The 8,476-nt window shown below is 36.4% G+C and overlaps 1 pseudogene; it reads left to right on the forward strand.

Annotated features, from left to right (window-relative positions):
* Nucleotides 1-227: 227 nt before the first annotated feature.
* Nucleotides 228-1,652, forward strand: LOC143578640 (AT-hook motif nuclear-localized protein 24 pseudogene; annotated as a pseudogene).
* Nucleotides 1,653-8,476: the final 6,824 nt, after the last annotated feature.

Below are 8,476 nucleotides of genomic sequence, written 5' to 3' on the forward strand. Positions count from 1 at the left end.
GGGCGCGAGCAGGAGAAGAAAAGAAGAACAATTATGAGCCCAACGGCTATATTTAACATTCCCAAGCTCTCTTCACGCCGCGAGACCCCTTGCGCCTGCCTGGATTTCCGCGCTCGCGCCCCTCTCGCGCCCCTCTCGCGCCTCGGTGGTGTGGTGCTCGCGCCCCGGGGCGCGGGCGGATGGGCTCACGCGCCCCTCTCGCGCTCCACACCCCTCAGCCTAGAGAGAGACACCCAGAGAGAGAGAGAGAGTGAGAGTTGCAGTTGCACAAAAACCCACATCATAAACTTCACATCATTCCCAACTCTCAACCATATGAAATCTCTTTCATCATCTCTTTCAGATTCAACAAGATGTGATGGATCTTTAAGTAATAATAATAATCCACTGACCAATCGTTAAGTCAATGTTACATTAAAAGCAAGGTACTTTGAACACCCTTTTCAATCTTGATCAAAACCCTAGTTTTCAAAACTTCAAATCTTGCTCTTTGATTGGTTGGTTAATAAGATTGTACGGTCAAGATCAATGGATCAGATAACTCTTCCTCCACCTTTTCATACAAGAAACTTTAATCTTCATCAGTTTCAGCAACAAAATTCAGAAGATGAACAAATTGGTACTAGTGGTCTTAATATTATGAGTGGTCATAATAAAAGAGACCGTGATGATAAAAGCAATGAAGAGATGTTAAATGGCAGTGGTGGTGGTGGTAGTGATGGTAAAGAAGGAGAGATCTCAAGGCGGCCGAGAGGACGGCCGTCGGGTTCGAAAAACAAACCCAAACCGCCTATTATTATTACTCGAGACAGCGCTAACGCGCTGCGGACCCACGTCATGGAAGTCGCCGACGCTTGCGATGTGATGGAAAGCATCGCAACCTTTGCGCGGCGACGCCAGCGTGGGGTGTGCATTATGAGTGGGACCGGGACCGTGACAAACGTCACTCTTCGACAACCAGCGTCACCGGGTGCCGTGGTGACGTTGCACGGCCGGTTTGAGATCCTGTCCTTGTCAGGATCTTTTTTGCCTCCACCTGCCCCACCTGCTGCCACTGGCTTGACTATTTATCTAGCTGGTGGACAGGGGCGGGTGGTAGGTGGAGGTGTGGTTGGGACGCTTATTGCGTCCGGACCAGTGGTTATTATGGCGGCGTCGTTTAGTAACGCCGCCTATGAGAGGCTTCCTCTTGAAGAGGAGGAAGCCTCTTTACCGTTGCAAGGTGAAGGCATTACTTGGTCGCGCCAACAACAATTATTGACCGATCCGTCGATTTTTCAAGGCATGTCTCAAAACCTAATGAACCCAATGCAACTGCAAAACGACGGTTATTGGGGCAACGATGGCGGCAACAGTGGTGGTGGCGGTGTTCGCCCGGCGTTCTAACTATAATGTCGAAAAATGGAATATTGTACATCAATTCTTTTGAGAATCACACACAAGAATTGATTATTTGGTGATTTGATCTAATATCCATTTCCTATAAACAATATGTAGGTTTTATCCTAGAGGATTTGGATCTTTGAGGATGATTTCAGGTTTCATTCTTTATTGCTAGCTAGTTTGTGTCAACTCTTTTCTTTTGCTTCTTAATTATTTAGATTGGACCTTTTTAATTAATGTTATGAGATTTGATATTATTATTGTCATTTAACATGATCATATGCATGTACTTGGTATTATTATTGTGTTTGTAGAGTGTTGTTTGCCTTCTTCTTTCTTAGTTGGGTTAATTTTATATAAACTATTTGTATTCAAAAAAATTAAATTTGAAAATAATCCAATTGTTTTATAAGATGTGACAAAAAGGGCAATCGTTATGTTTTCACTGGTCTTGGATCCTCTTACTTTGCCATAAACGTTATGTGTACGCATTTTGATAGTACCATGTGTATCGAAACTTGTAATTAGGTCCTATATATATCCATTTATTTTTCTTTGACATTGTTTTCAAACGTAAAAAATACTACTTTTTTTTTCTTTTATATTAATTAGTTACTCCAAATACACTAACTCTAAGGCTATGTGTAGTGAAGGGACTACAAAATGAGGCATTTTGTGCCGTGTGACGTCCAGTCAGTAAAATGTGTGTTTTTGTTTTAGGAGTGTAATGGTATTGTAGCCCACACACACATATATAAAAGACACATTTGAATATAATAATAAAAGAAAAGGAAGAAACGGCGACAACTGCTTCTCGCCACCCCCCAACAAATTATCGCCCATTTGTAGCCTGGGAGCCGGTGTTGTAGCCCCTTTATTGCCCCCAAACCATCATATTTGTGCCCACTACGTGATGCCTAATTAATTTTATTTTGTGTGATATCATCTTTAGAGATAGAGGGAAGATTTGTCTACATCTCACTATTTCCAGACCCTAGTGGCAGCTTATAACAATCTACGGGGTATGATTACTCCAAATACAATAACCCTAATTATTTTTGTTTTGTGTGATATTGTTCAAGTGAATTTGAGCAATTCTGTATTCGTACGAAGTTCATGAGACTATGAGAGGTTGGTCATCGATATATATTTTCTATATAATGTTGTGTATTGGATTGCTATTGAGGTTATTTATTATTCAAATAAATAACTTAGATAACTTATTTTAAGTTGGCTATTATTTTATAAACTGTTAAACATGTGAACACTTTTGAGTAATGGTGTCAAATCTTGACATGACACGAAGATAATCAGGTTTTAAGTTGGGTAATATATAAATCGTGTATCGAATAAAAGGGTTTATCCGAAGACGACTCATTTAGCAGTTAAAACTCACAAACCCGTCAATGCCCTACGAAATGATCATGTAACACTCAAGTTGTGTTGAGCATGTGACTTTCAAGAAATTTTGATAGAAAAAGACGTAACCATGAGTCAAATACGAGGACCGTGTATTCACAAACGTACATCGGATTATTCAATTACTCAAAACACGTCACAAAATTAACTTATTAAGAGTCTTTGGCAAGACACAACACAAAACCAATAAATATATGGATTATGTTGGTTAAATAATTCAGCAGAAGCATACCAACTCTAACACAACTAATGAGAGTTTTTAGTCCCTTGCCTTTAAAGGTTAAGATTAAGCAATCTCACTTGATGATTGGTGGAGAAGATTAATTCTTTTACATATCTTTGAATTTAAAATAGGTCATTTTTAAGTCTCTATCTTATAATGATTGGTGTATTTTCTCATTCAAGTTGTGTTTTGTGTTAGCCTCTAGTATATTGTTAGTTGTGCCTTTTTAAGAAAAATTGTCGTTTGAAAAAAAATCAAAAAATTTAATCATTCATCCAGTTACACAACAATTTTAACATTATGTAGTAGTAAAAATAATTAAAACGACAAATCACCTAGTGGTATTAAGATGTCTAACAAAACATATTGTTTTCTTTCTGATTCGTCGTTCAAGTGATATTTATCGACTAAAATGTAGATTTAAAAGCAGATTTAAAGAGCGTATGTTTTTTTAACATCTTAATATTGTACATTATAGGAATTGGATCATTGATATCATATTTCACATCGAAAACACATTACCATCCCGCCAGAGTAGTAATGACTTAAAGGTCGTATGATACACGTATTTTTTCTGATGTATGCGTACTTGCACGTAGGCAGCTGAATTGAAAGTGCCATTCCCCAAAAGACAGCTTGCATGGTAGGTAAGTATGAATTGTGGAAGGTGCATTAAAAGTTGTACTTTCTATGTACTCTCCATTGGAAAGTGAAGTCAGTCAGATGCTTCGTACTGAAGCAATCACACCATCTTTTGTTGCTTTTTCACCTCACCTCATTTACTGTCGAAATTAGGGTGGAACACCGCCCCTGGGCGAAATGGTGCGGGGGGGGGGGCTATTTGTTGCCTGAAAATGTTTGAAGAATATTAATATTTTATAAATATGTGTGTGGTATATATATACATATACATACATACATATATATATATATTATATTACTATTGTAGCCCCTACATCATTACACCCCAAAAACAAATTCTCACCCTTGCTAACTGGACGCCACACGGCACAAAACGCCCCAATTTGTAGCCCCTCCACTACACATAGCCTTAGATGATAGTATGATATAGTTGATTACAGTTTTTGTTTTTTATTTAGTGATATGGTGGTGTGTTCAAATTCTTACCGAGTATAAGGTTCGAAGGATTTTAAGGAGTAAAATTTTGTTGTTAAAAGAAAAAACGTTACGGTTTTCAGTGTCGTAATTTAGCGAAATTTTCTTTTTCTTAAAAGGTAAAGAAGGTGGATTTGGTCCAATTGGCAAAGCCATTGGTATTATTGTAGTGTTGGTCCCGTTGAGGTTAAGGGTTCGAACTCTGTCGAAAACAGGTTAGAGTAATTTAGCTGTCTAAAAGAAAAAATAAAATAAATAAAAGGTAATGGATGTTGTTAAATGTAGGTTTTAACATTATGAAATGCTGGTGTTGTGATTTAGGTGTATTACTAGTGTTTGTTAGCCGATAAAAAATATATATTATGAATTATATAAAAGATGAGTGTCAACAACTAATTAACAGAAAACACATATACATTGTATAACGCCTGTTGCATGTCTTGTCACACTCATTGAAAGTTGCTCACGCCCCCGCTCACCAACAAAGGACACAATTTTCCTGTTAGTATCGGAATAGCGAGTACCCGACACTAGATCGATACTGTAATGAGTCAAAATGATACCGATTGAAATCCAACAGCAGAGACAGTTACACTGGTTATGTTACGAAGGCTTTTATAATATAGACAAAACGAACTCGTTCTTCTATTAAAATTGTAATATATTTATTTTAATTTGTAGAAAAAGAACACACTAATGTATAGCCGCATAGGTATAACTTATTTTATATTACGCAACTTAAAAATGATACATGTATTAAATAAAAAATGTAAGTAATTTATTAAATGATATTTATAGAGGATATGAAACACACGGGCGACAGGTGTATATGTGGTCCATAACTGTCAGTGATTTTGGGTGTTTTGGAAGACGAAATAAATTTTGGTAATGTGCAAACTGGTACTTCAGTTTGACTGATCGATTTTCTGATGTCACTTGTATATTATTATTATTTTTATAATATATACAATATTCATATACGTCAGTATATAAAGCTAAAAGATCTAAGAAAAGTGCAACTTCATTATATATCTGATCTCTCTTACTACATATTTAACATATATTTAACATCCCTTTAACATAATATGTGTAGACATTTTAGCAGCTAGAAAAACAAGTAATTTCATGTCGTGTAATAACCAGTGTTGCAAAAATCGCGACTAATCAACGATTAATCCTCGACTAATCGCTAGTTCTCACTTCACTGATTAATTTTGGGTTAGTCGGCCAATTAATCGATCAATGGTCAAATCCGGCCAAAATCAGCGGGTTTCGGTCAAATATGGCTAAAATCGGCGGTATCCGACAAAATTCTGACCAAAATCGTCAGCTTTGCGCAAGATTCCACTAAAAACTAGCGGTTTCAAGCGAGATTTCAGTTAAAATATGTTTTGTGTATGTATAAAACTAAAAATTACATATAAAAATGTGTACGCGTATATATAAAGCTGAAAATTATACATTAAAGTCTGATCCGATTAATCCTGATTAATCTCGATTAATCCCTATTAATCGCTAGTCCCCAACCTACCGTCTGACTAGCGACTAGCGATTTTCAAAAACAATGGTAATATCTATATAGTTTAACAAGTATGAGTAAAAAGTGGTGTCACCATCATACTAGACTACTAGTATGATTTCGATTTTAACACTCACTAAAGTAAATATGATTTCGTTTTTCACACTCGCTAAAGTATATCGACCATTTGCTACACATCATTTGCTACCCATTTGCAACGCACCATATGCTACGCATGTGTGACGCGCCCTTATGTTAACCAACTTACGGCTAATTCATCCCGACAACCATAACCAGTTTCTAACAGGTTCCCGATGTTTTGACTTAAATATCCAAACCAATTTCTAACGGACGGTTACATTTCATTCTAAACAAATTTCAGTCAACCCGGTTTTTAAAATGGTTTCGGGTTTGAAACCGGTTTTGGTTCACATAGAAGTATAGAACCATATGAGGGATTGAGATTGAGGAGCCTTATCGAGTTGTAGTTCACACATTTGGGGTGGCCCAAAAGCCCAATTACTCTTTACATGCTATTTGTTGGTAACATTAATTTTTAAAACTAAAAATATTAATAAGAGGTTGTTAGTAGTAGTTGTTGAAGATTGATTCTGTCACTCAGTATTTCAGTGTAGTAGCTAGAGTAATTGTCGGCAAAACTAATGCTATCATTATTATGGTACTTTGTGATTAGTATAAGTTTATATCAATTTTAAAAATCAAAATAATAAGTTCTTCGACACCAGCTTAGCGATGAGTGTATCTATAAAAAATTTTCAGACAAAATCGCGAAAATTTATACTATGTAACGAAAAAACACACCCACCGCCTTTAAAGCTACACCCCTATCAACGACCAACAACATAAAATATACATCGGAGTTCGGAATCATATCCTGATCTTATGTCATTTGTCTACGATTATGTACAACATGATTTACCTCTTATACACGCGGAACTCGGTCGGTACCGGTTTGATCCGTTAGCAGAGACGATGTGTGTAACTTATCGAGTTTAACCTTTCAAGAAAATACACAAATAAAACTTTGCATATTAAAAATAAGTTTAAATAATAAAATAAGTAAATAAGTTTGTTTTCGGTATAGAAAAAGATGCATGCCAAAAGGCTTTATACTTAGCCATACAAGAGGAATATTTCTGTCAATATAAATGTTTATAAAAAATCTTATGTATCACTTTCCGGTTGTTATTTATCATCTCTCAAGCCATTTAGATTGTTTGATTTCTGATATGAGATTTCTCATGCGTTTAACCCGAATTCGTGGATATAGGTTTCACCAAACCCGGATAGTCCTTAAATGGGTTGTCACAACTTATTTATTTGAGATACTCTTTCATATTCAAACAATATTTTCGCGGATCATGGGTCTCACCAAACCCGGATAACCCTTAAATGAGTTATTAAATCTTATTTATTTGTGAAACACTTTTATCATCAAACATTAATTTAATTTCTCTTCTTTAGATCTTCTCCATCACCGATTAATTTCTGATTACCACCCACCATCTTCAACCTCCCCTCTCATGCATCAACAACCATCATCACCTACATTAACCGCCCTTTTTTTCATATGAGAAATATTTATATTCATGTTTGTTCTTTTAAAAAATCAAGATGTTCGTATTCATTTATATCCGTTCGTTAAAAATCCAAAAAATCTACGCATCCCAATTGAAAGAGGCCAACTTTTAAAAATTATAATAAGCGTAACAAACTAATATATACGTATTAAATCAAAAACAAAACTACGTTAAAAATAACACAAATCATCACAAAATATAAAAAATAACCAAACAATTAAAAATAAAAGGCTCAATAAACTTCCATAACATGGGGGACTCAAACTAGTACTAAATAAGTAGCTACGACAAGATAAATTATATCCATACATTTGAACTTATACTAAGTCAAGAATTATCATAATCATTACTGAATAACTCAACCCAAAATACTAGTCTAATAGATAAGAGAACCTATTTGGCTTATAAACCCCATATCAGTTGCCCATACAACCGATGTGGGACAAGTATCATATCTTGCAATGGTTTCAGTCCGTAATAATACACCCTCCTTAAGGGCCAACGTTCTCGTTGGTCGCGGCCACCAGGGCCGGCTCAACGTCCTCGGAGGCCTAAAACTAACTAAAATGTGGAGGCCGTTTTATTTTCTTTTCTTTATGCGTATAGCGCTAGAGAGTATACAAGAATTGTAGAATATTGATGATATGCCGTGATAATGAATATGAAGCAATCATCCTTAGCTTGTGACTCATCAGTGAGTTATTAATTCTAAAAGAGCTCTAGTTTCGAAATCTCATAATACGTAACTCTTATTTAAGATGGAGGCCCTATAAATCTGGAGGCATAAAGTCATTGCCTCATTTAGCTTACCCACAAGACGGCCCTGACGGCCACGTTGGTCACGGCTGATTCACTCCGTGGGCCACCACTCCGAGTCCTTGTTGGTCACGGCTGGCTTCCTCCAGGTCACCACTCCGAGGTTGGCTCTGATACCAATGTTACAAGCCAAACAGAATAACTCAACCCAAAAGACTAGTCTGATAGGTGAGGGAACCCATTTGGCTTATAAACCCCATATCAGTTGCCCATAAACCGATGTGAGACAAGTCCCATACCTTTCAATGATTTTAGTCCATAACAAATAAGACTGAAAACTCTCAACATGAAATTGAATTTGTATTTGTCGAGAACCCGAGAGAGCCCTGTAACCATCGTTCTCTTCTCTGTGTGCGATCGAGTGACCATCGGTCAATCTTTATAAAACCAATTTATTCT

Source organism: Bidens hawaiensis, unplaced genomic scaffold (genome assembly GCF_021521415.1).
Source record: "Bidens hawaiensis isolate Kalapana, Puna unplaced genomic scaffold, B.hawaiensis_p1.1 tig00029315_1, whole genome shotgun sequence".
Taxonomy (NCBI): Eukaryota; Viridiplantae; Streptophyta; class Magnoliopsida; order Asterales; family Asteraceae; genus Bidens; species Bidens hawaiensis.